Here is a 19,692-nt window from a genome sequence, read left to right on the forward strand (position 1 = left end):
AGATGTGCTTGAGAAGTATTAGTTTTCCTTCTCCTCCCTTACTCTTCCTTCCCAGCTTCTCCTTGTATTTTTTCTTCTCTCCTCCCACTCCCTTTTCTATATGATCGAATGACTATTTGCATCAACCTGGTCTCATTCTCTCTCACCTGCTGACTGCCTCCTGCCCAAATCCCTGTGAAATAAATTGGAGAGTCCTTATCACATTTACATAATGTTAAATACTGTTTAAAGTATGAATATTTTGAGAATTAATACCATTTTTTTTCTGATATAGGTTTAATGTAATCATAAAGCCCTATTGACTATTCTATCCATTTAAATGATTTTTATCAACATTATCAAGGAAGGTCTTTATCTTTAAACTCTGTTTTTATAATGAAGTATGCAGAAACCTCCAGGCACATTAAACTGGCATGAAGTCTTTAACTAATTAAATGAGTCAAGATGGTCTAATAGTAAAAACGTTTTTACAATTTTAAGTGAATAAGTCAGCATCGATGAATTAATTTAAAATAAATGTATAATTCTTATGAAAGTATTTCAGTTCATTTTATTAAGCCCAGTTTTTTTTAAAGAAATGCATTTCCAAATCTGCCAATTCCCAGGTTTTTTCTCATAAAGAGCTGAAAAATGGATAATTTGAAGTAACATATATTTTGAAAATTATACACAGAATGAGTTAGAATGAATTGCATAATTGTTTTTCTGTCATTGGATTTGTTTATTTCTTCATGTTGTTTTAAAAAGAGCAATGTAAAAATTAGTTTGCATTTCCTAAGTAGACTAGCTGCAAGACGGGGGCATTATAAAAATACCATTGTAAATTCCCAAACCCAGCTCTGCTAGCTGGTAGTTGAAAATTAAATAGAGGTAGCATTCTGTAACTAATAAGAATAGGTAGAAAAAAAAGTCAACATCTATCAAATACCTACAGAGAGCTTTAAGATTTGCTCTAGTGGAAATGGGCTTTTGGTGCATAAGAAGTTGTAAAATAAATCATGTATTGCTTATTTCATCCCTTTTATACATTTTATTCTATTGCAATTTTGAGGAAGAAATATGATTTTGTTTTCTTTGATTAATTTTCTTATTGAGAGGCTATTCAACATGTAAAAGCATACTAAGACTAATGGTTGCAAGAAATGCAATATTTGACTGTATAATAAATACTGGCAATACTTAGATATATCATCAGGAAGATTGTTACGATCACTTTTTTTTAAAGGCTGAATAATATTCCATTGTGTATACACTGCATTTTCTCTATCCGTTTGTCTGTCAATGGATATTTAGGTTGTTTCTATATCTTGGCTATTGTGAATAATGTTGCAGTGAACATGGGAATAAGGTGATTTCATCTCCTTTGAGCATAGACCCAGAAGGGGGATTGCTAACTTGCCTTTTGCTACAACATGGAAGGCCTGGGTGACATTTTATTAAGTGAAATAAACCAGACACAGAAAAAGAACTATTGCATGATCTTGCTTATATGTGGGAAAAAAAGAGCTCAAGTACATAGAGATAGAGAATGAAATAGTGGTTACCATGGGCTAAGGGTAGGGGGAGGAAATGGCGATATGTAGGTCAAGGACACAACATAACAGATATATAAGATGAACACAGTTATAGATCTAATGTACAACACGGATAAAGTTAACAAATTGTACTGTATTAAGGATTTTTGTTAAATAAGTATATTTTAAGTGCTCTTGTTACAAAAAAGTAACTGTGAAATGATAGATATGTTAATCTGCCTCACCATGATAACCATTTTACTATCTGTACATATTCCATAACATCATGCTGTAAAGCTAAAATATACACAATACAATTATTCTTTTTTTAAAGAAGGTTATTAGGTACCCTTAATTTAGCCTGGAAAGAAAGGCAATTTGTTTCCTCCTGGGACTTTTGCAAACAAACACCATTTTTTACATAGTCTAGTTTAGAAATACATATTTTCTTTTGTTTGTTTTTCTGGAAGAAATTTGATTTCATAGAAATGCTATATTTCTTATTGTGTTTAGATTCCTTGAGAACAAGAGAAAAGAGCAGATCATGTTCCTATGTTGTCTGGAAAGAATTTGATTTTTCAGAATTTTAAACAATTCCACCTGATGAAGCTCAGGAGTATAATTATTCCACTTGTAGCAATTTTAGGCATACATCTATTACTCTTAAGTGATAACTGATAACTCTTAAAATCAGCTTACTTAGCGGATAACTGATACTGATTGATGGACTATGGAGTCAACCATGTTTCACTTATGAGAAGAATAAATATCATTATGTCATTCCATTATGAGTTCCCTCCCCCATTTTAAAACAAAATATCTGAAGAAAAAGAGACAAGGATTATAAATGATTACAGTAGAAGGAGCCATCCCTTGCTTTCAGAAGTTCCTGGTCTGGATGGATTAACAGATTAGACAAACATGAATGACTCTCTATGTATTGAATAACACAATTGTTGTACCAGTTTTATGTTATAGTGGTTAAAGTACAAGTGATGAACTCAGAGAGTCCAGGTTCAAAATCTTGTTCTTCCATGCTCTAGCTATGTGGTTCTGGACAAGTGTTTAAGCTCTTTAAACATCAGTTTTCTCATCTGTTTAAATGGGGATAATAGTAGACATGTTAAAAGTTTTTTGGTGAGGATTAAATGAGCTAATACTCATGTGAAGTGCTTAGTACACAGTGCTTAGTACACAACTAATATAAGTTATTTTGGCTAGATGTATGCTCATGGATGAGAGAGTGCTTAACTGATAAAGGGGCTGAGGGTAAAGCAGTGATCTCAGTTAGGTGGCATAGGTCAAGAAGCACATCCTGTAGATGAGAAGAGAAAATTTGACTCGTTTTTGAAGTGCCAATGAATATTCATTGATGAAGAAAGGAGAAGGAATATTTCAGGCACTGGAGCTGGCATGCAACTAAAAACAAACATGCTTGTGAGAATAAATAATCATGCTGATTGGAGTCTGGAAATAGATTTACTTGGCCAGAGGTAGATTTGTACAGAAAGTAAGAAAGGATGGAGTTGATTAGATAAATGGCCAGATGTATGTTAGCTTACATTTAAAAAATCTATTTGGCAATAGGGAGCTTTTGTGTCTTTAAACTAAAGAATGAGATTATAAAACAAATATTTGTCAAAGTGATTTCAGCAGCAGTTTCTGGGTTGGGAAGGAAGACAATGGCATCTATGGAGGGTGCTGATAATCTGGGCACTGCAGATACAGTCCCAGGAAATGTCTGGGGAATTGGGAAACAAGAGTGTAATTCTGAGAGGTAGTTTGTATGGAGGAATGATACAGTTTGGTAATAGACTCAAGGTGGGAACTCAAATCGAGTAGTTGATAATACCTCTAGTTATTACCTTATCTGCTTAACTATTATATAAATAAAACCTCCCATTTCACCATACAACATTCATGCTGGAAATCAAAGTTCCAGATTTTGGTTGCTCCAAAGAAAACTTGTTATTGAGGGACTAGAGGGAGATATATTACTCTGCATGAGAAAATTATATATGTATGTTTACATTTATTAAAATATATATTTTGCTCCTGATTAAATTGTTTTGCGGGGGGTAAGAGAAGGGCAGAGGCGACAGAGAATAGCCAAAAGCTTTAATTGAATGGAGATGTCACATATTACATGTGGGTTTTTGTGTGATGCTGTTTATATATACATATGTAGTCTGTCTCAATTTACTATATATATATATAGTGTCAGTATTCCCAGACACTCAGACCCCAATGCCATGCTACCAGGTGTGAGTGGTTTAATTTGTGTGTTTGTAAATTACGGAGGTTGATGCAGCGTGGTGAATAACTTAGGCTTATGAAGGAAAGATGATCTTTAGACTGAGCTAACTGAGCAGAACTGGGAACTGAGAGGGAGAGGTGTTCATAATAATACAATTCTGGGAATCTGCAGAAATCCCAGGGATGACATGGACCTCCTGCAAGTCACTGGATGTGGACTTCAGCTTCTTATAATTTTCAGGGACGAACTGACATGCTGGATCTGAGACGTTGTCTTTACATTCTTACTTTTGTAGGGATAAGAGGCGACTAAATACATCTTCTGCTTTTAGTATTATATGCCCAAAGAGTCCCTTCCAATCTCCTCTATGGCTAAACTGCTCTCAATGGCTTCCTGATGCTGCTGCCCAGAAAGGAGCCTCAGAGGAGTTAATTTGCCGGCCAGGCTGGTTTGACTTCTCAGCCTTTTCACAGACACTGGAACATCACAATGTGCATGTCTGTCTCCTTCTGACTTATTCTTAGGATGGAAAGTCTCCTTCTCCCACTCATTTGTCAATAAAGATGGTAGTTAGAGATGATCTTTTTACAGCAGAATAACATTTAGAAATTTTGCATACCTAACGTCTGCACCCAGAATTGCTGGGAAGAAAATCCGAGGCACTAGATATTCTCTGCAGATGCTTATTTACTTATGATGGGATTTCTTTTTGATAAACCCATCCTAAGTGGAAAATATTGAAAATTGAGACACACTAGACAAGGGTATAGTTCTGGTTGGCAACCTTGGGCAAGTTATTTCACCTCTCGAAGCTTCTAACATTCAGCTAAAAACCAAGCCCACCTCATAAGGTCACTATAAGTTTTAAAAGGGATAATGAAGCCACAGCCCTTATCATACAGGACTTGATGCTCAGCAATAGGGGAGGGGTGTGGGCCCTGACTCTGAGACAGTTGTGGCAGCTTCCAGGCTCACCTGGGTGGTGCACTGGTTCAGAGAGAGCACCAGAATGTTATGGACTGAATTGTGTTTTCCAAAATTCATGTTTAAGCTCTAACCCAATGTGACTGGTGTCCTCATAAGAAAAGGAAATATGGACAGACAGAAAGACACCAGAGACTTCCACACACAGACAAAAAAAGCCACATGAAGACATAGGGAGAGGGCAGCCATCTGCAAGCAAATGAGAGAAGTCTCAAGAGAAACCAAAGCTGACAACACTCTAATCTTAGAATTCCAGCCTCCAGAACTGTGAGAAAATACATTTCTGTTGTTTTTTTAAAAAGAGAAAATATTGTAAGTTGTATGTGTGTTTTTGACTCACAGTATTTTCAACTTAATATGGGTTATTTGGACACAGCCCCATCATATGACATAGCTCCATACGTCTGTACATTGAGAAGCGTACTGAATGCGTTATCTGTTTTACACCATGATAAACTTGGAAAATTGCTATCTGCTTGGAGTCATCTCTTGGTCTTTATCTCATGTTTGTTCTTTTTTTGGTTATTGTGTAATTCTTAAATTAAATGTCACAAAGCACAAGCCAACTAAACATGTCACCTGACTATTATTATTATACTTAAATATTTTTTCCTGCTTTAACAGAATATTTTGATGTTTAAATCAAATGAGAAAGGATGGAATTGATTACATAAATGACCAGATGTATGTTAGCTTACCTTTAAAAACAAATCTATTTGTTGGAGGGGGATCCAGAATGGCCGAGTAGGAGCAGCTCTGGATTGCAGCTCCCAGCAAGAGCCCAGAGTGGAGTGGCCACCTCATTTCCAGACAGATTTTTGTTGCTCACAGACCAGGAGATTCCTGGGGGGGGAGGAGTGCCACAGGTCTCCAGCTTTCGGCTGGGGTGCCGGGTCTCCACACAAAAAACTCACACGGGTCCTGGTGCCATTTCACCTGGTGACTGGAGTGCCTGGGAGACAGAGTGGCCCATTCAACTGATAAAAAAGGGACTGAAATAGGGAGCCAGGCCAGGAGATTCCCAGGCAAAAAAGCACCACAAGCCCCCAGCGTGGCTGTTTCAGCCAGCACAATGGGTCTCGGCACAAGAACTCACATAAATCTGGGTGCCATTTCAACTGGTGACTGAAGTGCCTGGGAGACAGAGTCACCCATTCAACTGAAAAAAAGGGGGTTTGAGGCAGGGAGCCAGGTGATAAGGCATGGCCGGTCCCACCCCCACAAAGACCAGCAATCTGAAATGCTCTGGATTGACAGTTTCACAGCAAGCACAGCTGAATCTGGGATGGTCCAGCTCTGTGGGGTAGAGGGCATCCACCATTACTGAGGCAGTCCACCACAACCGAGGCAGTCTGCCATTGCTGAAGCAGTCCACCATTGCTGAGGCAGTCCGCCATTACTGAAGCTGCCTGCCATTACAGAGGTGGGCTGCCATTGCCGAGGCAGTTCTAACTATGCCCCTATAAACAGGACTGCAGGGAAGTTCACACAGCAGCTGGGCAGAGCCCACAGCAGCTCAGCAATGGCTCTGCTGGCAGACTGTGACTAGGCTGCCTCCTTACTGGGCAGGGAATCCTTGAAAAAAGGCAGCAGCATGACAGAAACTTATAAATAAAGCCCTACCTTCCTGGGACAGAGAACTTGGGGAAAAAAAGGTGTTTATGAGTTGACTTAAACATACCTTCCCAGCAGCTCTGAATGGAACAACAGAGCTCACAGCTCAGCACTTGAGCTCCTATAAAGGACAGACTGTCTCCTCAAGCAGCTCTCTGACCCCATATATCCAAAGAGTCACCTCATAAAGGAGAGCTCAGACTGACATCTGGCAGGTATCCTTCTGGGACAAAGATAGCAGAAGAAGAAACTGGCAGCAACCCTTACTGTTCTGCAGCCACTGCAGGTGATCCCCAGGCAAGCAGGGTCTGAAGTGGACCTCCAGCAGTCCTACAGCTGAGGGGCTTGACTGTTAGAAGGAAAACTAAGAAAGAGAAAGAAATAACTTCATCATCAACAAACAGGCCAACCATTCAGAGACCCCATCAGAAAGTCACCAACTACAAAGACCACAGGTAAATAAACTACCCACCAAAAATAGCCCAGGTCCAGTTGGGTTCACAGCTGAATTCTACCACACATACAAAGAGGAGCTGGTACCACTTCTTCCGAAACTATTCCAAACAATCCAAATAGAGGGAATCCTTCACAAATCATTTTATGAGACCAATATCATCCTGATAACAAAATCCAGCAGAGACTCAACAAGAAAAGAAAACTTCAGGCCAATATCCATGATGAACATAGATGCAAAAATATTCGATAAAATACTGGCAAAGTGAGTGCAACAGCACATCAAAGAGATTATTCATCATGATCAAGTAAGCTTCATTCCAGGGATGCAAGGCTGGTTCAATATATGCAATTCTATACACGTAATTCACCACATAAACAGAACCAAAGACAAAAACCACACGATTATCTCAATTGATGCAGAGAAGGCCTCTGACAAAATTCAACAGCACTTTATGCTAAAAACTCTCAATAAACTAGGTATTGATGGAACATATCTCAAAATAATAAAAGCTATTTATGACAAACCCACAGTCAATATTATACTGAATGGGCAAAAACTGGAAGCATTCCCTTTGAAATCTGTCACTAGACAAGGATGCCCTCTCTCACCCCTCCTATTCAATATAGTATTGGAAGTTCTAGCCAGAGCAATCAGGCAAGAAAAAGAAATAAAACGTATTCAATTAGGAAAGGAGGAAGTCAAATTGTCTCTATTTGCAGACGACATGATAGTATACCTAGAAGACAAATGGGACCTAACTAAACTCCAGAACTTCTGTACAGCAAAAGAAACCCTCATTAGAGTGAACCAGCAACCAACAGAATGGGAAAAAAATTTGCAATCTACCCATCTAACAAAGGGCTAATATCCAGAATCCACAAAGAACTAAAACAGATTTCCAAGAAAAAAACAAGCCCATTCAAAAGTAGGCAAAGGATATGAACAGACACTTTACAAAAAAAGACATACATGAGGCCAACAAACATAGGAAAAAGTGCTCATCATCACTGGTCATTGGAGAAATGCAAATCAAAACTACATTGAATACTATCTCAAGCCAGTTAGAATGGTGATCATTAAAAACTCTGGAGACAATAGATGCTGGAGAGGATGCGGGGAAATAGGAACACTTTTACACTGCTGGTGGGAGTGTAAATTAGTTCAACCATTGTGGAAGACAGTGTTGCGATTCCTCAAGGACCTAGAAATAGAAATTCCATTTGACCCAGCAATCCCATTACCGGGTATATATCCAAAGAACTATAAATTGTTCTATTATAAGGATAGATGTACACAAATGTTCACTGTGGCACTGTTTACAATAGCAAGGACTTGGAACCAACCCAAATGAGCATCAATGATAGACTGGAGCGGGAAAATGTGGCACATATACACCATGGAATACTATGCAGCCATTAAAAAACGATGAGTTTGTGTCCTTTGTAGGGACATGTATGAACCTGGAAACCATCATTCTCAGCAAACTGACACAAGAACAGAAAATCAAACACTTTATAGGCAGGTGTTGAACAATGAGAACACATGGACACAGGGAGGGGAGCATCACACTCTGGGGTTTGTTGGGGGGAAGTAGGGGAGGGACAGTGGGGGGTAGGGAGTTGGGGAGGGATAACATGGGGAGAAATGTCAGGTATAGGTGATGAGGAGAAAGGCAGCAAACCACATTGCCATGTATGTACCTATGCAACAATCTTGCATGTTCTTCACATGTACTCCAAAGCCTAAAATGCAATTAAAAAAAAAAAATATATATATATATATATATATTTTAAAAAATCTATTTGTCAATAGGGAGCTTTTATGTCTTTAAACTAAAGAATGAAATTATAGACCAAATATTTGTGAAAGTGAAATGAGGGTTGTGGGTGGGAAGTTAGGTGTAAATAAAATAGAAATAATTGTGTAGGTATTTTGCTGGTGACAGGATTAGGAGCAGATTCTTTGGGCTGAAATCCCTTCTCCTCCACTTTCTAACCTTAAAGAAGTTATTCAAACTCTCTACTTTTTAAACTCATGCAAAATGGAGTTCACAATAGTACCTGCCTCACAGGCATAAGATAATTCATATAAAACTCCTGGAGTAGTACTGAATACCAGTTAGCTATTTGTTACTATGATGATTATTATAGCGTTATTATTTACAAGAAAAATCAGTCTGCTGAAAAAAACATCAATCTCATTATTTCATTGGTTTTATCTTGTTTTTGATTTAAAGTGACACTTTTTAACTTGATTATTTATGATAGTCAATACATTTGCTTTAATATGACTTTTGGCTCTGTTCAAATGCAAATTCATATTTAAATGCATAAAAATTTGATAAATGTATAGATAGTCCAAGAATTTTCCATTGAATTTGCAGACAGCACCAAAAAAGATAACCTCTTTAATAATTTCAGCAGGATTAGAAAGTATGTAGTCTCCCCAAGTGGGACTACTTTGAAGGAGATGACATTAATTTGAAAATGCAGGTTCTGTTTGTTTGTTTGTTACTAATAAATTCATTCATAATACTGTAATAGGAAAATCTCTTCCCAAAGATGTTCACATCTTAATTTCCAGATCCTGTAAACTGTTAAATTACATGGCAAAAAGGAACTAAAGTTGTTAATCAGCTGACTTTGAGACAGGTATATTATCCTGGATTATCTAGGTGGACTTAATGTAATCACAGGTTCCTTATAGGTTAAAGATGGAAGGAGAGTCGGTGTCAGAATGGTGTAGTGTGTGAAGTGCATCCACCCATTGTTGGCTTTAAAAATGAGAGGGGAGCAGGAGTTAAATCTGTGGACATCTTCTAGAAGCTAGAAAAGGTAAGGAAATAGATTTTTCTCTGTCTAATTCCTCCAGAAAGAACACAATCCTGCTGCCACCTTGACTTTAGCTCAATGAGATCCATTTTAGACTTCTGACTTCTAGAACTGTCAAATAATGAATTTGTTTTGTTTTAAGCCACCATGTTTTTGGTAATTTGTTATAATAGCAATAGGAAATGAATACAGTGTCTTACTTTGTCACATCTTATACTATGGGTTAAGTTTAAATTATAGTTTTTTTTTTTGGTTTGTGTTTTTATTATTTTAGGATACACAGAAGCAGGATAAAGATCACTTTTGGAAAGGAGTACATAAAAAAATCACCACCCAAGGTGTCGATGTCACTAAAGGATTGCTCTCTGCTATTTAAGTGGAAAAGTGATTCCCCTTTCCATTTCATCAGGCGTAGATTATTATACATTTTGAAGCACATATTGGAGCTTGGAAGAAGAAGGAAGGATAAATAACGGTCTTTTGCTATGGATGAAGCAAATCCTGGAAGAGAATCTTACCTTGGGCAGAATGGCTGTGTTTGTGGAAACCGTGAAGAGATTAAACTGATTAAGCTTCTATTTATAGAACTATTCTGATTGTTTCTGTTTTCCCCAGGCTACTGGAGGTAAATACATATGCTATTCATTGATGAATATGTTTTATTTTTCTGTCAAAATATATGTGATAGAGTATCTGCAACTTTTGGCTACGTTAAAGCTACAAAGAGAACAAAGGGACAACTTAAAAAGATGATACTGTGTAAGTTTGCATGAACTTAGGAAGTTTATGTGCTAAAATGATTATTTGGCAGCATAATTTTGTGGAAGGGGGCATGACATATATAGGACATGCAAGAGTGAAGTTTAAAACTGAAAGGAACATTTTCTTGAAATGGATTACAGGGAAGGATTCAAACAAGAGAATCTCAGTAGAACTATTACAGCCAAAAGAAGCAAAGAAAATGAAGAGGCTAACTGAGCTAATGCTAACTGAAGGAATTAAAAGGAATAAGCCTGCTCATGGACACAGAGAGGAAAACATCACACACCAGGGCCTGTCAGGGGCTGGGTGGGAAAGGGATGACATTAGGAGAAGTGCCTAACGTAAATGACGGGTTGATAGGTGCAGCAAACCACCATGGCACATGTATACCTATGTAACAAACTGCACATTTTGCACATGTACCCCAGAATTTAAAGTATATATATAAAAAGGAATAAAGCATGCTCATTTATAATTTTATCATGGAAAAAGAAATACAAGTGGCAGAATGGCCCATCAATAAATGAGGAGGGAGGAGAAATCAATGTTAGTTGTAAAATGTCTGAGCTATTGAACTGCTGTTTTCAAGTCAGTCTTTATAAAGAAATAGGGATCTGGATAATTAGGAAGTAATTAAGGACCAACTGACTTTCAGGCACTAGTGATGATAAATAAGCAAATAATTACCACTTGCATTAACAAAATGTGTGCATATGTAGAAGAAATGCATTCTATATAAATTTCCGCATTTTGATGGTAATTGTACCACTTGTTTAACTAGCAACTGGTGAGGGAAAAATAATCTCCAAACATGCACAATTAAATAGATGCAATGATTTGGCCAGAGGAAAAAAGGCAAAGGAATGACTTTTGTAGGCTGAAATAAAAAGAATCTGCTATCCGCTTATCTAAACAAATTAAACAACAAAAAACACAAAGCAAACAATACTATAGTAAAATAATTTAGTCTGGAATTGCCAGGTGTGGAATTAGGAACTGTACAATGCAAAGTATCTTTGTTAGTTGTCCAGTGAGCCTGGACTGCTCAAAAGACTGATTATACAAGTTTTATAAATGCTACATAATTGGGAGATTTACATCTCTCAGAGCTAAACTTTTATGGAAAATTATAAACTTTCCAGTTTATGCTACATAATGTGGACCTAGGTATGAGCTAGGTATATAGTCTGAAATGGATAAACAAGTCTCCTACACTTTTTATGCATGGATGAATTCATGCAACAATGGAGTTTTTTGTTTGTTTATTTTTTGGGAATTCAAATATAGAATGGTAAAGAACAAAAGATTTTCAGTCAGACAGACCTAGTTTAGAATCTTGGCTCGACCTCATGCAATAAGCACATGGGCAAATGCTTTAACCTTTGTGAGGGATGGTAATTATATTTACTCCATATGGTTTTATGAAGAAAAAGTGAAATTGTTGATATACATTTCTCGGCACAAAGTAGATAATAAATAAAATTTGTTATCATAATAATATGGTAGATCATTAGATGTTATTATTTAGTCCTGTTACCTTAGAAAAATTATAGTCTCATTTAACCTCATTTTCCACCTCAATTAGGATTAGCCTGTTTTTTGCAGCATTTTTGTATTCCGAGCATTATTGGAGCACGTGGTTCTTGAAGGAATTTGAGTTTACTTGAAGAGGTAAAACTAATATATAGGAAACAACTGGAGGTAAAAGTGGGTCTAATTTACCACAAGCGCTCCAGGAGTTCAGAGAGCAGAGACGGTAGGGCATTATAATAACAGAAAGTATGGCAAGGAAAAAGTGGTGCTTACTCTGGGCCTTGAGGATTCTTTAAGATTTAGATGAATGAAGAGATGATGAGGAGGAGGCTGGAATGCTTTTTGGGTGGGAACTCCACCTAAGTTCGTGTGAAAGTAGAAATAAATGCATCTAGTGATTGTATTTCTGAAACATGAGGCATGTGATCTGGATATGAGGATTGCATCAGAATATTTGAAATTGAGCTATTGGTCTACATATGAGGAGAGGTTAATAGATGTTGACTATAAGGGAGTGTTAAAGTTGGGTAAATAACTGGAGGACAAAGCAGAAAGATACCATCACTTGCAATAACTGCCTTTCTAAGAGTGTTGTGGCATTAAATGAAATGTGACATTTGAATCCTTAAAGCACTCTTCTTTTTGTGGGAGCTCTACAACCATCCATAGAAATTTCACTTTTTTTGTGAGTCCTCCACTAGTCTTATGAGTTTCTTGAGGTAGGAACCAAGTTTTGTTCATTTTCATATATGAGCACTTAACACAGTACCTGTCACATAATAATCAATGTGAAGTATTTGTGGCATGAATGAAAGTTTCTGTATAGTTATAAACATGAAATACCATTTTATTTTTCTTGATATGGAGTTACACTCTGTCACCAAGGCTGGAGTGCAGTGGCACAATGTTGACTCACTGCAACCTCTGCCTCTGGGGTTCAAGTGATTCTCCTGCCTCAGCCTCCCAAGTAGCTGGGACTACAGGTGCATACCATAATACCTGGCTAACTTTTTGTATTTTTAGTAGAGACAGGGTTTCACTGTATTGCTCAGGCTCATCTCGAACTCCTGACCTCAAATGATCTGCCTGCTTTGGCCTCCCAAAGTGCTGGGATTAGAGGCGTGAGCCACTGTGCTCAACAAAATAGCATTTAGTATTTGTGTTTTGTTACATTGACTTTAATCTTACATTTTATCTACTTCTAAATGGTGTTACAGTGGTTTTCACATTAAAATATAATACCTGCTAAGAAAGAGGTCATATTTCAGAAAGAGAAAATTCCCCTCTTTTTAGGCACCAAGGCCAAAGAGATTATGATACTCAGGCAAGACAATTTGGATTTGGTTTCTGGCAGCTGCAACATAAAGAGAATCATATGTGCTTTCCTTTTCTGATATGCAGTCCACAACATTTAAGTACAGAGAAAGAGTTTTCCCTGGAAACAAACTTGAGGAGGAAGCAATCACATGGGATCTTGTAATATTTCAATTAAACATTCCCATATAGGGAAGGATGTTCAATTGGATGTGAGTGAGCATAAAATAGGCTCTAGAGAGAAATGGCACTGAGACCAACCCCGTTTCTTCTGGCTTTCCAGATGGTTCTGGGATGAAATGTTGTCGTTGTCGTTCTTAAATTTTGGAAGTGCTGTGCATCTGGAAAAAATAACTAGGAATTCAATTGTTTAAAAAGTAAAGATATTTAGGTACAGATAAAGAATGGAACTCAATTAAATGATTTTGCTTTGAAACATGGTAACATAGTAAATAACCCAGAGAATAGCATCAAACACTTTGCAGAGCCATGGCTCATAAATCTGCAACAATACTTTTATTAATTTGGAATCTTCATGAGCAGAGATGAAGAAAATAGTCCTTGAATTGATTTCCACATTATGCTGATTTTGTGATCATCTGTGTACCAAGAGACCACCCAATTTATTTTTGTTGTAACTAACACCAGATTTTGTCCTGGGTTTGAAATCTCTGGCTATGACATGCAACACATTTAAAAAATATGTTTGATTGATAGTTTAATCACTGTTCCCCATTACATCATCAGCCAGGCATAGCATTCCAAGTGTGAAGGATTGTTGTGCCTCTGTCCCTGTGTCACATAAAGTACTTGTGGTTTGCCAATGGTAGACCTGACTACAACTTTATAGATTTCAGACATAGTTGAAAGTTTAAATGTTCCATTTATGTTTTAGATAGGACATGATTTCTATTCCTTCTGTTATAAAATAAAATCAACTTTCCAGTTGTTTTATTCATGTGCTCTTGTCTCTTTTTTCTTCCAGATTTATATGAGTATAAAAATTTTATACGTTTGGAAAACTGGTGGGAAAAGCCAGTTACACTTGCTCTTTTTGAACCTAAGTAGGCAAACATATAATCAAGTTTTCATATGATATAGTTGTAAATTCTTCCTGTTGGTCAGTGTCATGATTTTAGGTTTTCTAGGTGATTTAACAATCAGGTAAGTCAGTATGGCTTTAGAAGCTGAAAGAAATTCAGCCAGGCCTTAAAATTCCTATATGTTGGTATAACCTTTAATTGAACTTGGCATTGGATTCATCTGCTGATGGTATACTCTGTTGCCCAGACAAAATTAAGTAGGTATAATCTGTCCACAAGGATTCTGCTTTATAGGCATTTTATATGATTTTTATACTCATTTTATGGCATTTTCAGGTTTTCATATGGTTAGCTTTGTGTACCCACCCAAACCTCATCTTAAATTGTAATCCTTAGAATCCCCATGTGACAAGGGAGAGACCAGGTGGATGTAATTGAATCATGGTGGTGGTTTTCCTTATGCTGTTCTCATGATAGCGAGTGAGTTCTAATGAGATCTGTTAGTTTTATAAGGAGCTCTTCCTCACTTTGTTCAGTACTTCTCCTTCCTGCTGCCTTGTGAAGGTGCCCTGCATCCTCTTCACCTTCTGACATGATTGTCAGTTTCCTGAGGTTTCCCCAGCCATGCTGAACTGTGAGTCAATTAAACTGCTTTCCTTTATGAATCACTCAGTCTCAGGCAGTTCATTACAGCTGTATGAAAAATCTAATATAGTAAATTGGTACCACAGAGAGTGGGGTGCTGCTATAAAGATATCAAAAAATGTGGAAGTGACTTTGGAACTTAGCAACAGGCAGAGGTTGGAACAGTTTGGATGGGTCAGAAGAAAATAGGAAGATGTGGGAAAGTTTGAAGTTTTCTAGAGAATGGTTTTGACCAAAATGCTGATAATGATATGGACAATAAAATCCAGGCTGAGGTGGTCTCAGATGGAGAAGAGGAACTTGTTGGGAACTGGAGCAAAGGTGACCCTTGCTATGCTTTAACAAAGAGACTGGTGGCATTTGGCCTCTGACCTAGAGATCTGTGGAACTTTAAACTTGAGAGATAAGATTTAGGATATCTGGTGAAAGAAATTTCTAAGCAGCAAAGTGTTCAAGGGGTAACTTGGGTGCTTTTAGAAGCATTCAGTTTTATGTATTTATACATAAATACATAAATTTATGTATTGGAATTGGAACTTATGTTTAAAAGGGAAGCAGAGCATAAAAGTTTAGAAAAATTTCAGCCTGACAATGTGACAGAAAAGAAAAACCCATTTTCTGAGAAATTCAGGCCTGCTGCAGAAATTTGCATAGGTAACAAGGAGCTAAATGTTAATCACCAAGACAATGAGGAAAATGACTCCAGGGCATGTCAGAGGTCTTCATGGCAATCCCTCTCAGAGGCCTAGAAGAAAAAAATGTTTTTGTGGGCTGGGCTTAAAGCCCTGCTGCTCCATTCAAGAGCAGCCTCAGGAACTTGGTGCTCTGCATCCTAGCCATTCCAAAAAGGGTGCAAGCCCCAAGCCTTGGTAGCTTACACAAGGTGTTGGGCCTGTGGGTACATGGACATCAAGAATAGAGGTTTGGGAATCTCTGTTTAGATTTCAGAGGATGTATGAAAATGCCTGGATGTCCAGGTAGAAGTTTGCTGCAGGGGTGGAGCCCTCATGGAAAACCTCTGCTAGAGCAGTGAAGAAGGGAAATGTGGGGTGGAAGCCCCACACAGAGTCCCCACTGGGGCACTGCTTAGTGGAGTTGTGAGAAGAGGGCTGCCATCTCCAAACCCCAGAGTGGTACATCCACTCCGTGCACCTGGAAAAACTGCTGGTGTTGGGTGCAGTGGTCTGTAATTTTCACTTATGTCAATTGGTTGATAGTCTGTGTCAAGCCTTTAATATCCTTACTAATTTTCTGTTCACAAAATCTATTAGCTATTGAGAGAGAATTTTGAAATCTCTGCCCAGGATTTTTATGATTTTATCAGTTTTTGTTTCTTACATTTTGGAGTTTATCATTAGGTGCCTACACATCTATAATTGATATGTCCATTTAATGAATTGATCCCCTTATCAGCAGAAAATGGTCCTGCTTACTACTGTTAGTATTGTTTGCTCTAAAAAGCAAGAATATTTACTATGTCTGATATTAATATGGCCAATTCAACTTTCTTTTAATCAGTGTTAACATACTATATCCCCAATTCCTTTAGTTTTAACCTGTTTGTGACTTTATATTTGACTCTTGATTTTTAAGCCAGTCTGACAATTGCTACCTCTTAATTGAAGGATTTAGGCCATTTATGTTTAGTGTGATTATTACTGCAGCTGGCTTTAAATTTACCACCTTGCCTTTTTGTCTATTTTCTCATCTCTTCTTTATTTTCATTTATTGTCTTAATTTACCTCCATTTGGATTAAATATTATGACTCAATTTTATCTCCTTTGTTATTCTTTTGGCTATAAAGCTTTGTTAATTAAATCATTGATTTATGGTTTATAAAGATAAATTAGAGATGCCATACCTTTCATATTGAATGGAAGACCTTACTTATAGTATAAAAACCTTATAACAGTATATTTCCACTGCTTCATTTCTAGACTTTGTGTTATTTATGTCTTTTTCTTTTTTTGCTTATAAAAAATGAATGAGGTTACTTTAATTCAGTTTTGAGATTTTGACATTCAAGAGACATTGACCAAACAAATCCCTTTCCCTAATGGGTATTCATACTTATATTTCTGGAACTGTTGCTGTTGCAAGCAGCAATAACTTCAGAAACATCAGAAATAAATTGCAGCAATGCCAAACACTCAGATTCAGGGTAGACCCATCGGTTCACAGTTTGGTCTGAAAACCTTTTTCTACTTTAATAAAAAGTAACCTAACAGGAAGTCCCCAAATTGACCAGTTTTCCCAGTATTTTTTATATTTGAAGTCGACATCAAACTAAACCTCTTGCATCCTCTTCAGACAAGTGTTGATTCCCTGGTCCTATTATAGACCCAATGGGTTCCTCTATCATAAAACATGAACAGATATTACCTAAAGTTCTCATTTTACATGTTAAGTGAATAAGCCAAGCTGGCTTAGAAATACCTTTTTATATAAATGTAGAAAATGCAATAATAAAGTACTTTGATTTCACAAATGTTAAATAGTAATGTAAAAAGTAAAGTAAAAATAAAATAAAAATCATTGTGGAAAGTAGAAATGAAGGAATTGCCAAATAATAGAACATTATCTATCTCCTACAGTCTTCAGGGAGGGGAGACAGAAAGAAAGGAGAATTTTTTTTAATAAAAAAGAATAAGGTGGTATATTTCAAAGAGTAAGGAAATTAGAAGACCTTAAAAAATATTAAGGGAACTGACTAATGAAAAAGACAAAAGAATTCCCAAAATCTTTTCAATAACTTATAGGAGCAAACACCCTTTAAAATACTTGTTTTTTTTTTAAATTTTTATTTTTTTATTGCATTTTAGGTTTTGGGGTACATGTGCAGAGCATGCAATACAGTTGCATAGGTACACACATGTCAGTGTGCTTTGTTTGCTTTCTCCCCTTCACCCACATTTGGCATTTCTCCCCAGGCTATCCCTCCCCACCTCCACCTCCCACTGGCCCTCCCCTTTTCCCCCCAATAGACCCCAGTGTTTAGTACTCCCCTCTCTGTGTCCATGTGTTCTTATTTTTCATCACCCGCCTATGAGTGAGAATATGCGGTGTTTCATTTACTGTTCTTGTGTCAGTTTGCTGAGAATAATGTTCTCCAGATTCATCCATGTCCCTACAAACGACACGAACTCATCATTTCTGATTGCTGCATAATATTCCATGGTGTATATGTGCCACATTTTCCCAATCCAGTCTATCATCAATGGGCATTTGGGTTGATTCCAGGTCTTTGCTATTGGAAACAGTGCTGCAATAAACATTCGTGTGCTTGTGTCCTTATAGTAGAACGATTTATAGTCCTTTGGATATATACCCAGTAATGGGATTGCTGGGTCAAATGGAATTTCTATTTCTAAGGCCTTGAGGAATCGCCACACTGTCTTCCACAATGGTTGGACTAATTTACACTCCCACCAACAGTGTAAAAGTGTTCCTTTTTCTCCACATCCTCTCCAGCATCTGTTGTCTCCAGATTTTTTAATGATCGCCATTCTAACTGGCGTGAGATGGTATCTCAATGTGGTTTTGATTTGCATCTCTCTGATGACCAGTGACGATGAGCATTTTTTCATATGATTGTTGGCCTCCTATATGTCTTCTTTCATAAAGTGTCTGTTCATATCCTTTGCCCACTTTTGAATGGGCTTGTTTGTTTTTTTCCTGTAAATCTGTTTGAGTTCTTTGTAAATTCTGGATATCAGCCCTTTGTCAGATGGGTAAACTGCAAAGATTTCTTTCCCATTCTGTTGGTTGCTGATCCACTCTAGTGACTGTTTCTTTTGCCATGCAGAAGCTGTGGAGTTTGATTAGGTCCCATTTGTCTATTTTGGCTTTTGTTGCCAATGCTTTTGGTGTTTTGTTCATGAAGTCCTTGCCTACTCCTATGTCCTGGATAGTTTTGCCTAGATTTCCTTCTAGGGTTTTTATGGTGCCAGGTCTTATGTTTAAGTCTTTAATCCATCTGGAGTTAATTTTAGTGTAAGGTGTCAGGAAGGGGTCCAGTTTCTGCTTTCTGCACATGGCTAGCCAGTTTTCCCAACACCATTTGTTAAATAGGGAATCCTTTCCCCATTGCTTGTTTTTGTCAGGTTTATCAAAGATTGTATAGTTGTAGATATGTTGTGTTGCCTCCGGTGCCTCTGTTTTGTTCCATTGGTCTATATCTCTGTTTTGGTACCAGTACCATGCTGTTTTGATTACTGTAGCCTTGTAGTATAGTTTGAAATCCGGTAGTGTGATGCCCCCCGCTGTGTTCTTTTTGCTTAGAATTGATTTGGCTATGCGGGCTCTCTTTTGGTTCTATATAAAGTTCATGGTGGTTTTTTCCAGTTCTGTGAAGAAAGTCAATGGTAGCTTGATGGGGATAGTGTTGATTTTGGAAATTACTTTGGGCAGTATAGCCATTTTCACGATATTAATTCTTCCTAACCATGAACATGAAATGTTTCTTCATCTGTTTGTGTCCTCTCTTATTTTGTAGAGCAGTGGTTTGTAGTTCTCCTTGTAGAGGTCTCTTACGTTCCTTGTGAGTTGTATTCCAAGGTATTTTATTCTTTTTGTAGCAATTGTGAATGGCAGTTCGTTCTTGATTTGGCTTTCTTTAAGTCTGTTATTGGTGTAGACGAATGCTTGTGATTTTTGCACATTGATTTTATATCCTGAGACTTTGCTGAAGTTGCTTATCAGTTTCAGGAGTTTTTGGGCTGAGGCGATGGGGTCTTC

General features: G+C 37.4%; 1 long non-coding RNA gene across 2 annotated transcripts in view; it reads left to right on the plus strand.

The window, feature by feature from the left end:
• LOC144579893 (uncharacterized) overlaps positions 1 to 10,286 on the plus strand; it is a 68,114-nt gene extending 57,828 nt beyond the window's left edge. For both annotated transcript variants that reach the window (XR_013528473.1, XR_013528472.1), the window contains exons 7-8: positions 9,533 to 9,660; positions 9,932 to 10,286. This is a non-coding gene — a long non-coding RNA (uncharacterized LOC144579893). The remainder of the gene's footprint in view (positions 1 to 9,532; positions 9,661 to 9,931) is intronic.
• The last annotated feature ends 9,406 nt before the right edge of the window (positions 10,287 to 19,692 follow it).

The sequence above is a fragment of the Callithrix jacchus genome, chromosome 17 (assembly GCF_049354715.1).
Source record: "Callithrix jacchus isolate 240 chromosome 17, calJac240_pri, whole genome shotgun sequence".
Lineage (NCBI taxonomy): Eukaryota > Metazoa > Chordata > Mammalia > Primates > Cebidae > Callithrix > Callithrix jacchus.